The sequence below is a fragment of the Harmonia axyridis genome, chromosome 5 (genome assembly GCF_914767665.1).
Source record: "Harmonia axyridis chromosome 5, icHarAxyr1.1, whole genome shotgun sequence".
Taxonomy (NCBI): Eukaryota; Metazoa; Arthropoda; class Insecta; order Coleoptera; family Coccinellidae; genus Harmonia; species Harmonia axyridis.
Window position 1 is genome coordinate 28314178 of NC_059505.1, and position 19117 is coordinate 28333294.

The window sequence follows — 19117 nt, forward strand, 5'->3', positions numbered from 1 at the left end:
CAGCAACCACTGGTCATCAGAAGCATGTAAAAGAAATTGTTCAGCCTCTTCTTTACTTAATACCTTGGCCTTTTTTGGCGTATAACGCTCATTTTTTCGTTTCAGAAACGCTATTATCTTCTGGAATCTGCAAATGACAACTAAACGTCATATTTTTCAATGAATTTTTTAAGGAAAACAAACCTGCGAACAGGGGCATTTTATTTCCTTTCCAAACAGCTCTTCAGCATAGACCATTTTGCCCATAAAGTATTAGGACTGAATCTAGCTGATAGTTGATTCAAGTAGACCAACAAAACATCTTCAGTTACCCCAATCACACTATTTTTGTTTTGCCACTTTTTGAAGTCGTCGTATTCTCGCTCGTACCTTGAAGCTGATTTTGCAGGTAATAAACTTGAAGGTACACTACTGGCTGCCTCAATAATTTCTTTTGGTACATTCATTCTCTCTTTCGCCAAAACAAATGTAAAGAAAAATAAACAGACATATTCATGGCAACGCTTCCATAGCTTACATAGACTTTTATAAATATATATCTATGATAGCTTACGACAGTTGAGACAAATTATTGAGATTTTTTTGGAATTTAACCTTTTCACAAATGAGAAACAAATAAAATATAAAACAATACATGCAAGGTAACGGGTTTTACTGGCTCAAGGAGGTAACTGACTCGCCTGCGGCTCGTCAATTATATCCTCCATTCGCCAGTAAAAACCCTCTTACCTTGCTAGTAATGTTATATACTATGACGTGACTTAACTCAATGCAATGCATTAGACTTTTGAGGATGATGCATCAACCAAAACCACAGTTCATCGCTGGTATAGTGAGTTCAATCGTGGTCGAAGTTCGCTAAAGGACGAATTTCATGAAGGCCATACAAAATTAGTTGTTGTACCAAAATACATCGATGCTATGCAAAAACTGATAAAGCAGAACCGTCATGTAACATACCGTGATATAGAGCGCAGAAGATTGACCCTCCATCATAACAACAAGAGCTCTCCCACTTCGACTCGACAGAGTGGATTTCTTAGTGGTCAAAATGTCTAATTGTTAGATCAGTCCTAATTTGGCACCTAAGGACTTCTTTTTTCCTCGTATAAAGAGTAAATTACGTGACGAGCGTTATCAACACCAGAAAAATTTGGTTCAAAATACTTTGTTTCGGAGTCATCTGATTCGGAGTAGAAAAATGGTTTCAACTTATGTAAAAGTGTATTGATCTTCTTAATATTTTAAGGAACAATAAAGCCGTTCAAATGATGGAAAAGTGTTATCATATCCATTCTCGAAATAAAAAATGCAATCCTCGTATCCACAAACTTATCAACAACGAATTGTAAAAAAACGCTTGGAGAAAAGGGTCAGATTTCCGTCATAAAATGACCAACCGGAATATCAATATTTAATATTTTACAGCCTATGTTTCAGCAACATTCACGGCCGATTTCGCTGTTAACTTTGATGTCGAACAACAATGGTACAACTATCGATGTCCCAGCCCTATTGGTTAGGTTATGTTCGAAAAACTTCTTCCCCCGACGTCACATCCAAGTTCCGGCGCACAGGTTGGCCCTCCGGGGCGCACGGAATTGTACACAGTACGCACAAGAGAGAACCCCCGCCCGCTCTGGGGAAGGTTGGCACGCGCTCAGTCAATACGGGCCAATAAAATATTTATAAGGGCTGCATGCAAATTGCCCCCATGAAATATTCAATGAGGACCCGGTCTCTGTTCTCGCAACAACGGGGCCGCGTAATTACTGTTTTTAATCAAACAACCGACTACGTGGCGAAAATATGTAGGTACAGGATCAAAACATGTTCATTTCGGAACACCCTTCAAAAACATCCCCCCACTTTTACAAGCAGCAACGGCTATACTGCCAGGAAAAAAATTGGTGGCGCCTAGAGATGAGCGTTACCGTGATTTTTAAATCACGTTGTGGAACGTGAACGTTACTTTATAATATCAGTGAAATTGAAGCGTGAGGTAATCACTACTTGGGAATCGGATTCGGTTGAGTTGTCTATTCTTTAGAGCTTACAAATTAGTGGAATCCTTATAAGGTAAGGACATGGAATAAAATCTAATACCTACACACAAATTCAAATGTAAATATATAATAGAAAATAAATAATGAAGTTCTAATTCTATTGTTTCCACTAATTAGGCAGTTATTCGGTATATATTATTTCTGTGTAGCAAGTATTATGGTTGAACACAGACTATGTGGCAAAAATATGTAGGTACAGGATCAAAACATGTTCATTTCGGAACACCCTTCAAAAACATCCCCCCACTTTCACAAGCAGGAACGGCTATACTGCCAGGAAAAATAATTGGTGGCGCCTAGAGATGAGCGTTACCGTGATTTTTAAATCAAGTTGTGAAACGTGAACGTTACTTTATGATATCAGTGAAATTAAAGCGTGACATAATCACTGCTTAGGAATCGGATTCGGTTGAGTTGTCTATTCTTTAGAGCTTACAAATTGGTGGAATCCTTATAAGGTAAGGACATGGAATAAAATCTAATACCTACACACAAATTCAAATGTAAATATATAATAGAAAATAAATAATGAAGTTCTAATTCTATTGTCTCCACTAATTAGGCAATTATTCGGTATATATTATTTCTGTGTAGCAAGTATTATGGTTGAACACAGACTATGTGGCAAAAATATGTAGGTACAGGATCAAAACATGTTCATTTCGGAACACCCTTCAAAAACATCCCCCCACTTTCACAAGAAGGAACGGCTATACTGCCAGGAAAAATAATTGGTGGCGCCTAGAGATGAGCGTTATCATGATTTTTAAATCAAGTTGTGAAACGTGAACGTTACTTCATGATATCAGTGAAATTAAAGCGTGACATAATCACTGCTTAGGAATCGGATTCGGTTGAGTTGTCTATTCTTTAGAGCTTACAGATTAGTGGAATCCTTATAAGGAGATGGAATAAAATTTAATACACACAAATTCAAACGTAAATATATAAAAGAAAATAAATAAATAATAAAATTCTAATTATATTGTCGCCACTAACTTAGCAGTTATTCAGTAGATATTATTTCTTTGTAGCAAGTATTATGGTTGGACACTTCCTACAAAAATACTTCCTAAAGCCTGTATAAACATCCGACTACGTGGCGAAAATATGTAGGTACAGGATCAAAACATGTTCATTTCGGAACACCCTTCAAAAACATCCCCCCACTTTTACAGGCAGGAACGAATATACTGCCAGGAAAAAAATTGGTGGCGCCTAGAGAGGAACAATACCGTGATTTCTAAATGACGTTGTGAAACGTGAACGTTACTTTACGATATAGGAGGAATTAAAGCGTGATGTAATCACTGCTTAGGAATCGGATTCGGTTGAGTTGTCTATTCTTGAGAGCTCACAGATTTGTGGAATCCTTATAAGGACATGGAATAAAATCTAATACACGCAAATTCAAACGTAAATATACAATAGAAAATAAATAATAAAATTATAATTTTATTTTCATCAGTAATTAGGCAATTATTCAGTGATTATTATTTCTTTGTAGCAAGTATTATGGTTGAACACTTCCTACAAAAATACTGCCAGGAAAAAATTGGTGGCGCCTAGAGAGGAACGATACCGTGATTTCTAAATAATGAAATAATAAATGAAACGTGAACGTTACTTTACGATATGAGTGGAATAAAAGCGTGACGTATCACTGCCTAGGAATCGGATCCGGTTGAGTTCCGTGCTATGCTTGTTATCAATATCCTAACCAAACCTAACATAACCCAACTTAGGAATCTTAAAAATCATAATTATGTTAAGCAGCCCGGGTAGCTCAGTCGGTAGAGCATTGGACTTTTAATCCAAGGGTCCAGGGTTCAAGTCCCTGCTCGGGCGATACGTTTTTGCAAGAGTACCTTGAGAATCAAAGCTTCGCAAAAACTGAAAATTGATAGCAATTTGAAATGCAAGAATCTGTCAATACATAAAATACTGGAATATAAAATCAAATGACTTTATTTATAATTTCATATAATTTATTCGCAATTTAATTCGTTATTTTTGATTGTAATATGAGTCGAGAGAATATTTAGAACAGTTATAGGGTTATTTTGATCCAATATTTCTTGGATATGTCCTGCTTGGAAGATTTTTTTTTTTATAATTAACGTTGTTCCTAACCAACTAAGGAATCTTTAAGAATCATAGTTTTAATAAGCAGCCCGGGTAGCTCAGTCGGTAGAGCATTGGACTTTTAATCCAAGGGTCCAGGGTTCAAGTCCCTGCTCGGGCGAAACGTTTTTGCAAGAGCACCTTGAGAACCAAAGCTTTGCAAAAACTGAAAATTGATAGCAATTTGAAATGCAAGAATCTGTCAATACATAAAATACTGGAATATAAAATCAAATGACTTTATTTATAATTTCATATAATTTATTCGCAATTTAATTCGATATTTTTAATTGATATATGAGTCCAGAGAATATTTAGAACAGTTTTAGGGTTATTTTGATCCAATATTTCTTGGATGTGTCCTGCTCGGAAGATTTTTTTTTAATATAGTTAACGTTGTTACTACCCAACTGAGGAATCTTTAAAAATCATAGTTTCAATAAGCAGCCCGGGTAGCTCAGTCGGTAGAGCATTGGACTTTTAATCCAAGGGTCCAGGGTTCAAGTCCCTGCTCGGGCGAAACGTTTTTGCAAGAGTACTTTGAGAATCAAAGCTTCGCAAAAACTGAAAATTGATAGCAATTTGAAATGCAAGAATCTGTCAATAAATAAAACACTGGAATATAAAATCAAATGACTTTATTTATAATTTCATATAATTTATTCGCAATTTAATTCGATATTTTTAATTTTAATATGAGTGGAGAGATTATTTAGAACAGTTTTAGGATTATTTTGATCCAATATTTCTTGGATGTGTCCTGTGGTGGGATTCTCTAACGGCAAAGCGAAGCGAAAAAGTGACGAAACGACAGTTTTGCTCGGTTCGGTATTCTGTAAAGGGATTCGGCAATAGGCGTGTTTGCCGAAGCAAAGAACGACCTCATGACGATAACGAAAAATTTTAGGGTTCGTTGTCATTACGAAAAGTCCGACGACGTTTTTGATTGGTTTACTTTTACCACGTGACCAAGTCTTAAGCGTCATATTATGACACTTGAATGATTTCGATTTCGAGGTTATAATTTTGAATGTTTTGCTTCACAATATCACAATTCTTAATATTAAGTTTGAAATTCATTCTATTAATTATTGAAAAATTGCGTTATGAAAGTTATCTTCAAGAAAAGAAGAAGAAAAAGAAGAACGATGGAGTAGGACAACTTTTATGCGTGAAAGTGGAGTACCCAATTGATTCGACAGATAAGGCTCCTTTTTAATTTCGAAATATCTTCAAGTGCTTTTCTCTATTGAACGAGGTTCCAGTCAGATTTTCTTTTTTTTTTGGGTCTTCTCAGAATCATTAGGGAATTTAATTCTTCCTTGGAATACATGGTTAATCAATTTAGTCACTTCACTAACACAATGACTGACCATGGGTTGACTTACTGCTAGCAAATATTCTTGTCCAATACCGCGTTGGTAATTTCCACTGGCAGAAAATCTCAGAGTTATCAATATTCGCTGTTCAAATGGCGTTCTCGTGTTCCTCCAATAATTATCCATAAATGGTTTCCATTCATCGAATAGAACGTGAACTAAATGTTTCGACAAACGGAAAACGTCTATGAATCTCTCATCTGTTAAGTTAAATGGATCACTCCTATCTCGAAGAAATCTATTCTCCTCTCTTGTAAGAGTTAGACGAACTCTTCTTGAGATTTCCTCGACGATGATCAGAATCATTGAAAACATGATGAATATTTCTTTATACCTATACACACTATTAGTTGACTCCCCGAACTTATTTTGTAGTATGGGTAGGTTTTGTTACTGGAATAAGAATTAAGGTTTTAAAATATAATCCATTGAACGAGGTTCCATTTCGAATTTCTTCCAGTGCTCAAATAAGATTTTTTGTAATACTCAATATTTGCATTCAGGTGCTGTATTCAATTAGCTAATTCATTCTTAATGATAAACTAAACAGTTTAAAATGGTATGAAACCCTTTGTTAAGTAACTTCCAATGAGAGTCATAAATTAAAATATAATTTCTGAGAATACTCAAGTTAAATACTGTGGATTATTCAAAGGACATTACAGCTAGAGTCCCTAAAAGGGACTCTTATCTCTTTGCTCTTATTAGAGATTATCTCAGGTACCTCATATGTCAAAACCTGCAGAATCCTGCAGTAGCTCAAATATCTACTTATTTGCAACGTTGCCAATGTTCCTTCGTGTAAAGTCGGTAAGCTCCGACAACGAAACTAAAAACGTAAAGATCACGAAACGATAAAGAAAAAGACGCTTACCGAATACCGCATTCGCTCCGCTTAGCTTCGCTTCGTAACGTTATCGCTTTCGATTGCTATGATAACGAAAGTTACAGAATCCTACCCCTGCTTAGAAGATTTTTTTTAATATAATTAACGTTGTTACTACCCAACTGAGGAATCTTTGAAAATCATAGTTTTAGTAAGCAGCCCGGGTAGCTCAGTCGGTAGAGCATTGGACTTTTAATCCAAGGGTCCAGGGTTCAAGTCCCTGCTCGGGCGAAACGTTTTTGCAAGAGAACTTTGAGAATCAAAGCTTCGCAAAACTGAAAATTGATAGCAATTTGAAATGCCAGAATGTGTCAAAACATAAAATACTGGAATATAAAATCAAATGACTTTATTTATAATGTCATATAATTTATTCGCAATTTAATTCGATATTTTTAATTGTAATATGCGCAGAGAAAATATTTAGAACAGTTTTAGGGTTATTTTGATCCAATATTTCTTGGATGTGTCCTGCTTGGAAGATTTTTTCAATATGATTAACGTTGTTTCTACCCCACTAAGGAATCTTTAAAAATCATAGTTTCAATAAGCAGCCCGGGTAGCTCAGTCGGTAGAGCATTGGACTTTTAATCCAAGGGTCCAGGGTTCAAGTCCCTGCTCGGGCGAAACGTTTTTGCAAGAGTACCTTGAGAATCAAAGCTTCGCAAAAACTGAAAATTGATAGCAATTTGAAATGCAAGAATGTGTCAAAACATAAAATACTGGAATATAAAATCAAATGACTTTATTTATAATTTCATATAATTCATTCGCAATTCAATTCGATTTTTCTAATTGTAATATGAGTGGAGAGAATATTTAGAACAGTTTTAGGGTTATTTTGATCCAATATTTCTTGGATGTGTCCTGCTTGGAAGATTTTATTTTAATATAATTAACGTTGTTTCTACCCAACTGAGGAATCTTTAAGAATCATAGTTTTAATAAGCAGCCCGGGTAGCTCAGTCGGTAGAGCATTGGACTTTTAATCCAAGGGTCCAGGGTTCAAGTCCCTGCTCGGGCGAAACGTTTTTGCAAGAATACCTTGAGAATCAAAGCTTCGCAAAAACTGAAAATTGATAGCAATTTGAAATGCAAGAATCTGTCAATACATAAAATACTGGAATATAAAATCAAATGACTTTATTTATAATTTCATATAATTCATTCGCAATTTAATTCGATATTTTTAATTGTAATATGAGTGGAGAGAATATTTAGAACAGTTTTAGGGTTATTTTGATCCAATATTTCTTGGATGTGTCCTCTTGGAAGATTTTTTTTTAATATAATTAACGTTGTTTCTAACCAACTAAGGAATCTTTAAGAATCATAGTTTTAATAAGCAGCCCGGGTAGCTCAGTCGGTAGAGCATTGGACTTTTAATCCAAGGGTCCAGGGTTCAAGTCCCTGCTCGGGCGAAACGTTTTTGCAAGAATACCTTGAGAATCAAAGCTTCGCAAAAACTGAAAATTGATAGCAATTTGAAATGCAAGAATCTGTCAATACATAAAATACTGGAATATAAAATCAAATGACTTTATTTATAATTTCATATAATTCATTCGCAATTCAATTCGATTTTTCTAATTGTAATATGAGTGGAGAGAATATTTAGAACAGTTTTAGGGTTATTTTGATCCAATATTTCTTGGATGTGTCCTGCTTGGAAGATTTTATTTTAATATAATTAACGTTGTTTCTACCCAACTGAGGAATCTTTAAGAATCATAGTTTTAATAAGCAGCCCGGGTAGCTCAGTCGGTAGAGCATTGGACTTTTAATCCAAGGGTCCAGGGTTCAAGTCCCTGCTCGGGCGAAACGTTTTTGCAAGAATACCTTGAGAATCAAAGCTTCGCAAAAACTGAAAATTGATAGCAATTTGAAATGCAAGAATCTGTCAATACATAAAATACTGGAATATAAAATCAAATGACTTTATTTATAATTTCATATAATTCATTCGCAATTTAATTCGATATTTTTAATTGTAATATGAGTGGAGAGAATATTTAGAACAGTTTTAGGGTTATTTTGATCCAATATTTCTTGGATGTGTCCTCTTGGAAGATTTTTTTTTAATATAATTAACGTTGTTACTAACCAACTAAGGAATCTTTAAGAATCATAGTTTTAATAAGCAGCCCGGGTAGCTCAGTCGGTAGAGCATTGGACTTTTAATCCAAGGGTCCAGGGTTCAAGTCCCTGCTCGGGCGAAACGTTTTTGCAAGAGTACCTTGAGAATCAAAGCTTCGCAAAAACTGAAAATTGATAGCAATTTGAAATGCAAGAATGTGTCAAAACATAAAATACTGGAATATAAAATCAAATGACTTTATTTATAATTTCATATAATTCATTCGCAATTCAATTCGATTTTTCTAATTGTAATATGAGTGGAGAGAATATTTAGAACAGTTTTAGGGTTATTTTGATCCAATATTTCTTGGATGTGTCCTGCTTGGAAGATTTTATTTTAATATAATTAACGTTGTTTCTACCCAACTGAGGAATCTTTAAAAATCATAGTTTTAATAAGCAGCCCGGGTAGCTCAGTCGGTAGAGCATTGGACTTTTAATCCAAGGGTCCAGGGTTCAAGTCCCTGCTCGGGCGAAACGTTTTTGCAAGAATACCTTGAGAATCAAAGCTTCGCAAAAACTGAAAATTGATAGCAATTTGAAATGCAAGAATCTGTCAATACATAAAATACTGGAATATAAAATCAAATGACTTTATTTATAATTTCATATAATTCATTCGCAATTTAATTCGATATTTTTAATTGTAATATGAGTGGAGAGAATATTTAGAACAGTTTTAGGGTTATTTTGATCCAATATTTCTTGGATGTGTCCTCTTGGAAGATTTTTTTTTAATATAATTAACGTTGTTTCTAACCAACTAAGGAATCTTTAAGAATCATAGTTTTAATAAGCAGCCCGGGTAGCTCAGTCGGTAGAGCATTGGACTTTTAATCCAAGGGTCCAGGGTTCAAGTCCCTGCTCGGGCGAAACGTTTTTGCAAGAGAACTTTGAGAATCAAAGCTTCGCAAAACTGAAAATTGATAGCAATTTGAAATGCAAGAATCTGTCAATACATAAAATACTGGAATATAAAATCAAATGACTTTATTTATAATTTCATATAATTCATTCGCAATTCAATTCGATTTTTCTAATTGTAATATGAGTGGAGAGAATATTTAGAACAGTTTTAGGGTTATTTTGATCCAATATTTCTTGGATGTGTCCTGCTTGGAAGATTTTATTTTAATATAATTAACGTTGTTTCTACCCAACTGAGGAATCTTTAAGAATCATAGTTTTAATAAGCAGCCCGGGTAGCTCAGTCGGTAGAGCATTGGACTTTTAATCCAAGGGTCCAGGGTTCAAGTCCCTGCTCGGGCGAAACGTTTTTGCAAGAATACCTTGAGAATCAAAGCTTCGCAAAAACTGAAAATTGATAGCAATTTGAAATGCAAGAATCTGTCAATACATAAAATACTGGAATATAAAATCAAATGACTTTATTTATAATTTCATATAATTCATTCGCAATTTAATTCGATATTTTTAATTGTAATATGAGTGGAGAGATAATTTAGAACAGTTTTAGGGTTATTTTGATCCAATATTTCTTGGATGTGTCCTCTTGGAAGATTTTTTTTTAATATAATTAACGTTGTTTCTAACCAACTAAGGAATCTTTAAGAATCATAGTTTTAATAAGCAGCCCGGGTAGCTCAGTCGGTAGAGCATTGGACTTTTAATCCAAGGGTCCAGGGTTCAAGTCCCTGCTCGGGCGAAACGTTTTTGCAAGAATACCTTGAGAATCAAAGCTTCGCAAAAACTGAAAATTGATAGCAATTTGAAATGCAAGAATCTGTCAATACATAAAATACTGGAATATAAAATCAAATGACTTTATTTATAATTTCATATAATTCATTCGCAATTCAATTCGATTTTTCTAATTGTAATATGAGTGGAGAGAATATTTAGAACAGTTTTAGGGTTATTTTGATCCAATATTTCTTGGATGTGTCCTGCTTGGAAGATTTTATTTTAATATAATTAACGTTGTTTCTACCCAACTGAGGAATCTTTAAGAATCATAGTTTTAATAAGCAGCCCGGGTAGCTCAGTCGGTAGAGCATTGGACTTTTAATCCAAGGGTCCAGGGTTCAAGTCCCTGCTCGGGCGAAACGTTTTTGCAAGAATACCTTGAGAATCAAAGCTTCGCAAAAACTGAAAATTGATAGCAATTTGAAATGCAAGAATCTGTCAATACATAAAATACTGGAATATAAAATCAAATGACTTTATTTATAATTTCATATAATTCATTCGCAATTCAATTCGATTTTTCTAATTGTAATATGAGTGGAGAGAATATTTAGAACAGTTTTAGGGTTATTTTGATCCAATATTTCTTGGATGTGTCCTGCTTGGAAGATTTTATTTTAATATAATTAACGTTGTTTCTACCCAACTGAGGAATCTTTAAGAATCATAGTTTTAATAAGCAGCCCGGGTAGCTCAGTCGGTAGAGCATTGGACTTTTAATCCAAGGGTCCAGGGTTCAAGTCCCTGCTCGGGCGAAACGTTTTTGCAAGAATACCTTGAGAATCAAAGCTTCGCAAAAACTGAAAATTGATAGCAATTTGAAATGCAAGAATCTGTCAATACATAAAATACTGGAATATAAAATCAAATGACTTTATTTATAATTTCATATAATTCATTCGCAATTTAATTCGATATTTTTAATTGTAATATGAGTGGAGAGATAATTTAGAACAGTTTTAGGGTTATTTTGATCCAATATTTCTTGGATGTGTCCTCTTGGAAGATTTTTTTTTAATATAATTAACGTTGTTTCTAACCAACTAAGGAATCTTTAAGAATCATAGTTTTAATAAGCAGCCCGGGTAGCTCAGTCGGTAGAGCATTGGACTTTTAATCCAAGGGTCCAGGGTTCAAGTCCCTGCTCGGGCGAAACGTTTTTGCAAGAATACCTTGAGAATCAAAGCTTCGCAAAAACTGAAAATTGATAGCAATTTGAAATGCAAGAATCTGTCAATACATAAAATACTGGAATATAAAATCAAATGACTTTATTTATAATTTCATATAATTCATTCGCAATTCAATTCGATTTTTCTAATTGTAATATGAGTGGAGAGAATATTTAGAACAGTTTTAGGGTTATTTTGATCCAATATTTCTTGGATGTGTCCTGCTTGGAAGATTTTATTTTAATATAATTAACGTTGTTTCTACCCAACTGAGGAATCTTTAAGAATCATAGTTTTAATAAGCAGCCCGGGTAGCTCAGTCGGTAGAGCATTGGACTTTTAATCCAAGGGTCCAGGGTTCAAGTCCCTGCTCGGGCGAAACGTTTTTGCAAGAATACCTTGAGAATCAAAGCTTCGCAAAAACTGAAAATTGATAGCAATTTGAAATGCAAGAATCTGTCAATACATAAAATACTGGAATATAAAATCAAATGACTTTATTTATAATTTCATATAATTCATTCGCAATTTAATTCGATATTTTTAATTGTAATATGAGTGGAGAGATAATTTAGAACAGTTTTAGGGTTATTTTGATCCAATATTTCTTGGATGTGTCCTCTTGGAAGATTTTTTTTTAATATAATTAACGTTGTTTCTAACCAACTAAGGAATCTTTAAGAATCATAGTTTTAATAAGCAGCCCGGGTAGCTCAGTCGGTAGAGCATTGGACTTTTAATCCAAGGGTCCAGGGTTCAAGTCCCTGCTCGGGCGAAACGTTTTTGCAAGAATACCTTGAGAATCAAAGCTTCGCAAAAACTGAAAATTGATAGCAATTTGAAATGCAAGAATCTGTCAATACATAAAATACTGGAATATAAAATCAAATGACTTTATTTATAATTTCATATAATTCATTCGCAATTCAATTCGATTTTTCTAATTGTAATATGAGTGGAGAGAATATTTAGAACAGTTTTAGGGTTATTTTGATCCAATATTTCTTGGATGTGTCCTGCTTGGAAGATTTTATTTTAATATAATTAACGTTGTTTCTACCCAACTGAGGAATCTTTAAGAATCATAGTTTTAATAAGCAGCCCGGGTAGCTCAGTCGGTAGAGCATTGGACTTTTAATCCAAGGGTCCAGGGTTCAAGTCCCTGCTCGGGCGAAACGTTTTTGCAAGAATACCTTGAGAATCAAAGCTTCGCAAAAACTGAAAATTGATAGCAATTTGAAATGCAAGAATCTGTCAATACATAAAATACTGGAATATAAAATCAAATGACTTTATTTATAATTTCATATAATTCATTCGCAATTTAATTCGATATTTTTAATTGTAATATGAGTGGAGAGATAATTTAGAACAGTTTTAGGGTTATTTTGATCCAATATTTCTTGGATGTGTCCTCTTGGAAGATTTTTTTTTAATATAATTAACGTTGTTTCTAACCAACTAAGGAATCTTTAAGAATCATAGTTTTAATAAGCAGCCCGGGTAGCTCAGTCGGTAGAGCATTGGACTTTTAATCCAAGGGTCCAGGGTTCAAGTCCCTGCTCGGGCGAAACGTTTTTGCAAGAGAACTTTGAGAATCAAAGCTTCGCAAAACTGAAAATTGATAGCAATTTGAAATGCAAGAATCTGTCAATACATAAAATACTGGAATATAAAATCAAATGACTTTATTTATAATTTCATATAATTCATTCGCAATTCAATTCGATTTTCCTAATTGTAATATGAGTGGAGAGAATATTTAGAACAGTTTTAGGGTTATTTTGATCCAATATTTCTTGGATGTGTCCTGCTTGGAAGATTTTATTTTAATATAATTAACGTTGTTTCTACCCAACTGAGGAATCTTTAAGAATCATAGTTTTAATAAGCAGCCCGGGTAGCTCAGTCGGTAGAGCATTGGACTTTTAATCCAAGGGTCCAGGGTTCAAGTCCCTGCTCGGGCGAAACGTTTTTGCAAGAATACCTTGAGAATCAAAGCTTCGCAAAAACTGAAAATTGATAGCAATTTGAAATGCAAGAATCTGTCAATACATAAAATACTGGAATATAAAATCAAATGACTTTATTTATAATTTCATATAATTCATTCGCAATTTAATTCGATATTTTTAATTGTAATATGAGTGGAGAGAATATTTAGAACAGTTTTAGGGTTATTTTGATCCAATATTTCTTGGATGTGTCCTCTTGGAAGATTTTTTTTTAATATAATTAACGTTGTTTCTAACCAACTAAGGAATCTTTAAGAATCATAGTTTTAATAAGCAGCCCGGGTAGCTCAGTCGGTAGAGCATTGGACTTTTAATCCAAGGGTCCAGGGTTCAAGTCCCTGCTCGGGCGAAACGTTTTTGCAAGAATACCTTGAGAATCAAAGCTTCGCAAAAACTGAAAATTGATAGCAATTTGAAATGCAAGAATCTGTCAATACATAAAATACTGGAATATAAAATCAAATGACTTTATTTATAATTTCATATAATTCATTCGCAATTCAATTCGATTTTTCTAATTGTAATATGAGTGGAGAGAATATTTAGAACAGTTTTAGGGTTATTTTGATCCAATATTTCTTGGATGTGTCCTGCTTGGAAGATTTTATTTTAATATAATTAACGTTGTTTCTACCCAACTGAGGAATCTTTAAGAATCATAGTTTTAATAAGCAGCCCGGGTAGCTCAGTCGGTAGAGCATTGGACTTTTAATCCAAGGGTCCAGGGTTCAAGTCCCTGCTCGGGCGAAACGTTTTTGCAAGAATACCTTGAGAATCAAAGCTTCGCAAAAACTGAAAATTGATAGCAATTTGAAATGCAAGAATCTGTCAATACATAAAATACTGGAATATAAAATCAAATGACTTTATTTATAATTTCATATAATTCATTCGCAATTTAATTCGATATTTTTAATTGTAATATGAGTGGAGAGAATATTTAGAACAGTTTTAGGGTTATTTTGATCCAATATTTCTTGGATGTGTCCTCTTGGAAGATTTTTTTTTAATATAATTAACGTTGTTTCTAACCAACTAAGGAATCTTTAAGAATCATAGTTTTAATAAGCAGCCCGGGTAGCTCAGTCGGTAGAGCATTGGACTTTTAATCCAAGGGTCCAGGGTTCAAGTCCCTGCTCGGGCGAAACGTTTTTGCAAGAGTACCTTGAGAATCAAAGCTTCGCAAAAACTGAAAATTGATAGCAATTTGAAATGCAAGAATCTGTCAATACATAAAATACTGGAATATAAAATCAAATGACTTTATTTATAATTTCATATAATTCATTCGCAATTTAATTCGATATTTTTAATTGTAATATGAGTGGAGAGAATATTTAGAACAGTTTTAGGGTTATTTTGATCCAATATTTCTTGGATGTGTCCTCTTGGAAGATTTTTTTTTAATATAATTAACGTTGTTTCTAACCAACTAAGGAATCTTTAAGAATCATAGTTTTAATAAGCAGCCCGGGTAGCTCAGTCGGTAGAGCATTGGACTTTTAATCCAAGGGTCCAGGGTTCAAGTCCCTGCTCGGGCGAAACGTTTTTGCAAGAGTACCTTGAGAATCAAAGCTTCGCAAAAACTGAAAATTGATAGCAATTTGAAATGCAAGAATGTGTCAAAACATGAAATACTGGAATATAAAATCAAATGACTTTATTTATAATTTCATATAATTCATTCGCAATTCAATTCGATTTTTCTAATTGTAATATGAGTGGAGAGAATATTTAGAACAGTTTTAGGGTTATTTTGATCCAATATTTCTTGGATGTGTCCTGCTTGGAAGATTTTATTTTAATATAATTAACGTTGTTTCTACCCAACTGAGGAATCTTTAAAAATCATAGTTTTAATAAGCAGCCCGGGTAGCTCAGTCGGTAGAGCATTGGACTTTTAATCCAAGGGTCCAGGGTTCAAGTCCCTGCTCGGGCGAAACGTTTTTGCAAGAATACCTTGAGAATCAAAGCTTCGCAAAAACTGAAAATTGATAGCAATTTGAAATGCAAGAATCTGTCAATACATAAAATACTGGAATATAAAATCAAATGACTTTATTTATAATTTCATATAATTCATTCGCAATTTAATTCGATATTTTTAATTGTAATATGAGTGGAGAGAATATTTAGAACAGTTTTAGGGTTATTTTGATCCAATATTTCTTGGATGTGTCCTCTTGGAAGATTTTTTTTTAATATAATTAACGTTGTTTCAAACCAACTAAGGAATCTTTAAGAATCATAGTTTTAATAAGCAGCCCGGGTAGCTCAGTCGGTAGAGCATTGGACTTTTAATCCAAGGGTCCAGGGTTCAAGTCCCTGCTCGGGCGAAACGTTTTTGCAAGAATACCTTGAGAATCAAAGCTTCGCAAAAACTGAAAATTGATAGCAATTTGAAATGCAAGAATCTGTCAATACATAAAATACTGGAATATAAAATCAAATGACTTTATTTATAATTTCATATAATTCATTCGCAATTCAATTCGATTTTTCTAATTGTAATATGAGTGGAGAGAATATTTAGAACAGTTTTAGGGTTATTTTGATCCAATATTTCTTGGATGTGTCCTGCTTGGAAGATTTTATTTTAATATAATTAACGTTGTTTCTACCCAACTGAGGAATCTTTAAGAATCATAGTTTTAATAAGCAGCCCGGGTAGCTCAGTCGGTAGAGCATTGGACTTTTAATCCAAGGGTCCAGGGTTCAAGTCCCTGCTCGGGCGAAACGTTTTTGCAAGAATACCTTGAGAATCAAAGCTTCGCAAAAACTGAAAATTGATAGCAATTTGAAATGCAAGAATCTGTCAATACATAAAATACTGGAATATAAAATCAAATGACTTTATTTATAATTTCATATAATTCATTCGCAATTTAATTCGATATTTTTAATTGTAATATGAGTGGAGAGAATATTTAGAACAGTTTTAGGGTTATTTTGATCCAATATTTCTTGGATGTGTCCTCTTGGAAGATTTTTTTTTAATATAATTAACGTTGTTTCTAACCAACTAAGGAATCTTTAAGAATCATAGTTTTAATAAGCAGCCCGGGTAGCTCAGTCGGTAGAGCATTGGACTTTAAATCCAAGGGTCCAGGGTTCAAGTCCCTGCTCGGGCGAAACGTTTTTGCAAGAGAACTTTGAGAATCAAAGCTTCGCAAAACTGAAAATTGATAGCAATTTGAAATGCAAGAATCTGTCAATACATAAAATACTGGAATATAAAATCAAATGACTTTATTTATAATTTCATATAATTCATTCGCAATTCAATTCGATTTTTCTAATTGTAATATGAGTGGATAGAATATTTAGAACAGTTTTAGGGTTATTTTGATCCAATATTTCTTGGATGTGTCCTGCTTGGAAGATTTTATTTTAATATAATTAACGTTGTTTCTACCCAACTGAGGAATCTTTAAGAATCATAGTTTTAATAAGCAGCCCGGGTAGCTCAGTCGGTAGAGCATTGGACTTTTAATCCAAGGGTCCAGGGTTCAAGTCCCTGCTCGGGCGAAACGTTTTTGCAAGAATACCTTGAGAATCAAAGCTTCGCAAAAACTGAAAATTGATAGCAATTTGAAATGCAAGAATCTGTCAATACATAAAATACTGGAATATAAAATCAAATGACTTTATTTATAATTTCATATAATTCATTCGCAATTTAATTCGATATTTTTAATTGTAATATGAGTGGAGAGAATATTTAGAACAGTTTTAGGGTTATTTTGATCCAATATTTCTTGGATGTGTCCTCTTGGAAGATTTTTTTTTAATATAATTAACGTTGTTTCTAACCAACTAAGGAATCTTTAAGAATCATAGTTTTAATAAGCAGCCCGGGTAGCTCAGTCGGTAGAGCATTGGACTTTTAATCCAAGGGTCCAGGGTTCAAGTCCCTGCTCGGGCGAAACGTTTTTGCAAGAGTACCTTGAGAATCAAAGCTTCGCAAAAACTGAAAATTGATAGCAATTTGAAATGCAAGAATGTGTCAAAACATAAAATACTGGAATATAAAATCAAATGACTTTATTTATAATTTCATATAATTCATTCGCAATTCAATTCGATTTTTCTAATTGTAATATGAGTGGAGAGAATATTTAGAACAGTTTTAGGGTTATTTTGATCCAATATTTCTTGGATGTGTCCTGCTTGGAAGATTTTATTTTAATATAATTAACGTTGTTTCTACCCAACTGAGGAATCTTTAAAAATCATAGTTTTAATAAGCTGCCCGGGTAGCTCAGTCGGTAGAGCATTGGACTTTTAATCCAAGGGTCCAGGGTTCAAGTCCCTGCTCGGGCGAAACGTTTTTGCAAGAATACCTTGAGAATCAAAGCTTCGCAAAAACTGAAAATTGATAGCAATTTGAAATGCAAGAATCTGTCAATACATAAAATACTGGAATATAAAATCAAATGACTTTATTTATAATTTCATATAATTCATTCGCAATTTAATTCGATATTTTTAATTGTAATATGAGTGGAGAGAATATTTAGAACAGTTTTAGGGTTATTTTGATCCAATATTTCTTGGATGTGTCCTCTTGGAAGATTTTTTTTTAATATAATTAACGTTGTTTCTAACCAACTAAGGAATCTTTAAGAATCATAGTTTTAATAAGCAGCCCGGGTAGCTCAGTCGGTAGAGCATTGGACTTTTAATCCAAGGGTCCAGGGTTCAAGTCCCTGCTCGGGCGAAACGTTTTTGCAAGAGAACTTTGAGAATCAAAGCTTCGCAAAACTGAAAATTGATAGCAATTTGAAATGCCAGAATGTGTCAAAACATAAAATACTGGAATATAAAATCAAATGACTTTATTTATAATGTCATATAATTTATTCGCAATTTAATTCGATATTTTTAATTGTAATATGCGCAGAGAAAATATTTAGAACAGTTTTAGGGTTATTTTGATCCAATATTTCTTGGATGTGTCCTGCTTGGAAGATTTTTTCAATATGATTAACGTTGTTTCTACCCCACTAAGGAATCTTTAAAAATCATAGTTTCAATAAGCAGCCCGGGTAGCTCAGTCGGTAGAGCATTGGACTTTTAATCCAAGGGTCCAGGGTTCAAGTCCCTGCTCGGGCGAAACGTTTTTGCAAGAGTACCTTGAGAATCAAAGCTTCGCAAAAACTGAAAATTGATAGCAATTTGAAATGCAAGAATCTGTCAATACATAAAATACTGGAATATAAAATCAAATGACTTTATTTATAATTTCATATAATTCATTCGCAATTTAATTCGATATTTTTAATTGTAATATGAGTGGAGAGAATATTTAGAACAGTTTTAGGGTTATTTTGATCCAATATTTCTTGGATGTGTCCTGCTTGGAAGATTTTTCTTTTAATATAATCAACGTTGTTTCTACCCAACTGAGGAATCTTTAAAAATCATAGTTTTAATTTAATCGCAATTTAATTCGATATTTTTAATTGTAATATGCGTAGAGAAAATATTCAGAACAGTTTTAGGGTTATTTTGATCCAATATTTCTTGGATATGTCCTGCTTGGAAGATTTTTTCAATATGATTAACGTTGTTTCTACCCCACTAAGGAATCTTTAAAAATCGTAGTTTCAATAAGTAGCCCGGGTAG

At 33.5% G+C, this 19117-nt stretch overlaps 30 non-coding genes across 30 annotated transcripts; all 30 read left to right on the forward strand.

Annotated features, from left to right (window-relative positions):
- The first annotated feature begins 6613 nt into the window (after nt 1-6613).
- Nucleotides 6614-6686, forward strand: Trnak-uuu. The gene has a single exon. It is a non-coding gene; the product is annotated as a tRNA-Lys (tRNA).
- A 322-nt stretch (nt 6687-7008) lies between these two features.
- On the forward strand, nt 7009-7081 carry Trnak-uuu. Its single transcript has one exon. It is a non-coding gene; the product is annotated as a tRNA-Lys (tRNA).
- Nucleotides 7082-7406: 325 nt separating this feature from the next.
- Nucleotides 7407-7479, forward strand: Trnak-uuu. Its single transcript has one exon. It is a non-coding gene; the product is annotated as a tRNA-Lys (tRNA).
- Nucleotides 7480-7803: 324 nt separating this feature from the next.
- Trnak-uuu lies at nt 7804-7876 on the forward strand. The gene has a single exon. It is a non-coding gene; the product is annotated as a tRNA-Lys (tRNA).
- A 325-nt stretch (nt 7877-8201) lies between these two features.
- Nucleotides 8202-8274, forward strand: Trnak-uuu. The gene has a single exon. It is a non-coding gene; the product is annotated as a tRNA-Lys (tRNA).
- A 324-nt stretch (nt 8275-8598) lies between these two features.
- Nucleotides 8599-8671, forward strand: Trnak-uuu. The gene has a single exon. It is a non-coding gene; the product is annotated as a tRNA-Lys (tRNA).
- Nucleotides 8672-8996: 325 nt separating this feature from the next.
- On the forward strand, nt 8997-9069 carry Trnak-uuu. Its single transcript has one exon. It is a non-coding gene; the product is annotated as a tRNA-Lys (tRNA).
- Nucleotides 9070-9393: 324 nt separating this feature from the next.
- On the forward strand, nt 9394-9466 carry Trnak-uuu. Its single transcript has one exon. It is a non-coding gene; the product is annotated as a tRNA-Lys (tRNA).
- Nucleotides 9467-9790: 324 nt separating this feature from the next.
- Trnak-uuu lies at nt 9791-9863 on the forward strand. Its single transcript has one exon. It is a non-coding gene; the product is annotated as a tRNA-Lys (tRNA).
- A 324-nt stretch (nt 9864-10187) lies between these two features.
- Nucleotides 10188-10260, forward strand: Trnak-uuu. Its single transcript has one exon. It is a non-coding gene; the product is annotated as a tRNA-Lys (tRNA).
- A 325-nt stretch (nt 10261-10585) lies between these two features.
- Nucleotides 10586-10658, forward strand: Trnak-uuu. The gene has a single exon. It is a non-coding gene; the product is annotated as a tRNA-Lys (tRNA).
- A 325-nt stretch (nt 10659-10983) lies between these two features.
- Nucleotides 10984-11056, forward strand: Trnak-uuu. The gene has a single exon. It is a non-coding gene; the product is annotated as a tRNA-Lys (tRNA).
- A 324-nt stretch (nt 11057-11380) lies between these two features.
- Nucleotides 11381-11453, forward strand: Trnak-uuu. The gene has a single exon. It is a non-coding gene; the product is annotated as a tRNA-Lys (tRNA).
- Nucleotides 11454-11778: 325 nt separating this feature from the next.
- Nucleotides 11779-11851, forward strand: Trnak-uuu. Its single transcript has one exon. It is a non-coding gene; the product is annotated as a tRNA-Lys (tRNA).
- A 324-nt stretch (nt 11852-12175) lies between these two features.
- Trnak-uuu lies at nt 12176-12248 on the forward strand. The gene has a single exon. It is a non-coding gene; the product is annotated as a tRNA-Lys (tRNA).
- Nucleotides 12249-12573: 325 nt separating this feature from the next.
- On the forward strand, nt 12574-12646 carry Trnak-uuu. Its single transcript has one exon. It is a non-coding gene; the product is annotated as a tRNA-Lys (tRNA).
- A 324-nt stretch (nt 12647-12970) lies between these two features.
- Nucleotides 12971-13043, forward strand: Trnak-uuu. The gene has a single exon. It is a non-coding gene; the product is annotated as a tRNA-Lys (tRNA).
- Nucleotides 13044-13367: 324 nt separating this feature from the next.
- On the forward strand, nt 13368-13440 carry Trnak-uuu. The gene has a single exon. It is a non-coding gene; the product is annotated as a tRNA-Lys (tRNA).
- A 324-nt stretch (nt 13441-13764) lies between these two features.
- Nucleotides 13765-13837, forward strand: Trnak-uuu. The gene has a single exon. It is a non-coding gene; the product is annotated as a tRNA-Lys (tRNA).
- Nucleotides 13838-14162: 325 nt separating this feature from the next.
- On the forward strand, nt 14163-14235 carry Trnak-uuu. The gene has a single exon. It is a non-coding gene; the product is annotated as a tRNA-Lys (tRNA).
- Nucleotides 14236-14559: 324 nt separating this feature from the next.
- Nucleotides 14560-14632, forward strand: Trnak-uuu. Its single transcript has one exon. It is a non-coding gene; the product is annotated as a tRNA-Lys (tRNA).
- Nucleotides 14633-14956: 324 nt separating this feature from the next.
- Trnak-uuu lies at nt 14957-15029 on the forward strand. Its single transcript has one exon. It is a non-coding gene; the product is annotated as a tRNA-Lys (tRNA).
- Nucleotides 15030-15354: 325 nt separating this feature from the next.
- On the forward strand, nt 15355-15427 carry Trnak-uuu. Its single transcript has one exon. It is a non-coding gene; the product is annotated as a tRNA-Lys (tRNA).
- A 324-nt stretch (nt 15428-15751) lies between these two features.
- Nucleotides 15752-15824, forward strand: Trnak-uuu. The gene has a single exon. It is a non-coding gene; the product is annotated as a tRNA-Lys (tRNA).
- Nucleotides 15825-16149: 325 nt separating this feature from the next.
- Trnak-uuu lies at nt 16150-16222 on the forward strand. Its single transcript has one exon. It is a non-coding gene; the product is annotated as a tRNA-Lys (tRNA).
- A 721-nt stretch (nt 16223-16943) lies between these two features.
- On the forward strand, nt 16944-17016 carry Trnak-uuu. Its single transcript has one exon. It is a non-coding gene; the product is annotated as a tRNA-Lys (tRNA).
- Nucleotides 17017-17340: 324 nt separating this feature from the next.
- Trnak-uuu lies at nt 17341-17413 on the forward strand. Its single transcript has one exon. It is a non-coding gene; the product is annotated as a tRNA-Lys (tRNA).
- Nucleotides 17414-17738: 325 nt separating this feature from the next.
- Nucleotides 17739-17811, forward strand: Trnak-uuu. The gene has a single exon. It is a non-coding gene; the product is annotated as a tRNA-Lys (tRNA).
- Nucleotides 17812-18135: 324 nt separating this feature from the next.
- On the forward strand, nt 18136-18208 carry Trnak-uuu. Its single transcript has one exon. It is a non-coding gene; the product is annotated as a tRNA-Lys (tRNA).
- A 322-nt stretch (nt 18209-18530) lies between these two features.
- Trnak-uuu lies at nt 18531-18603 on the forward strand. The gene has a single exon. It is a non-coding gene; the product is annotated as a tRNA-Lys (tRNA).
- The last annotated feature ends 514 nt before the right edge of the window (nt 18604-19117 follow it).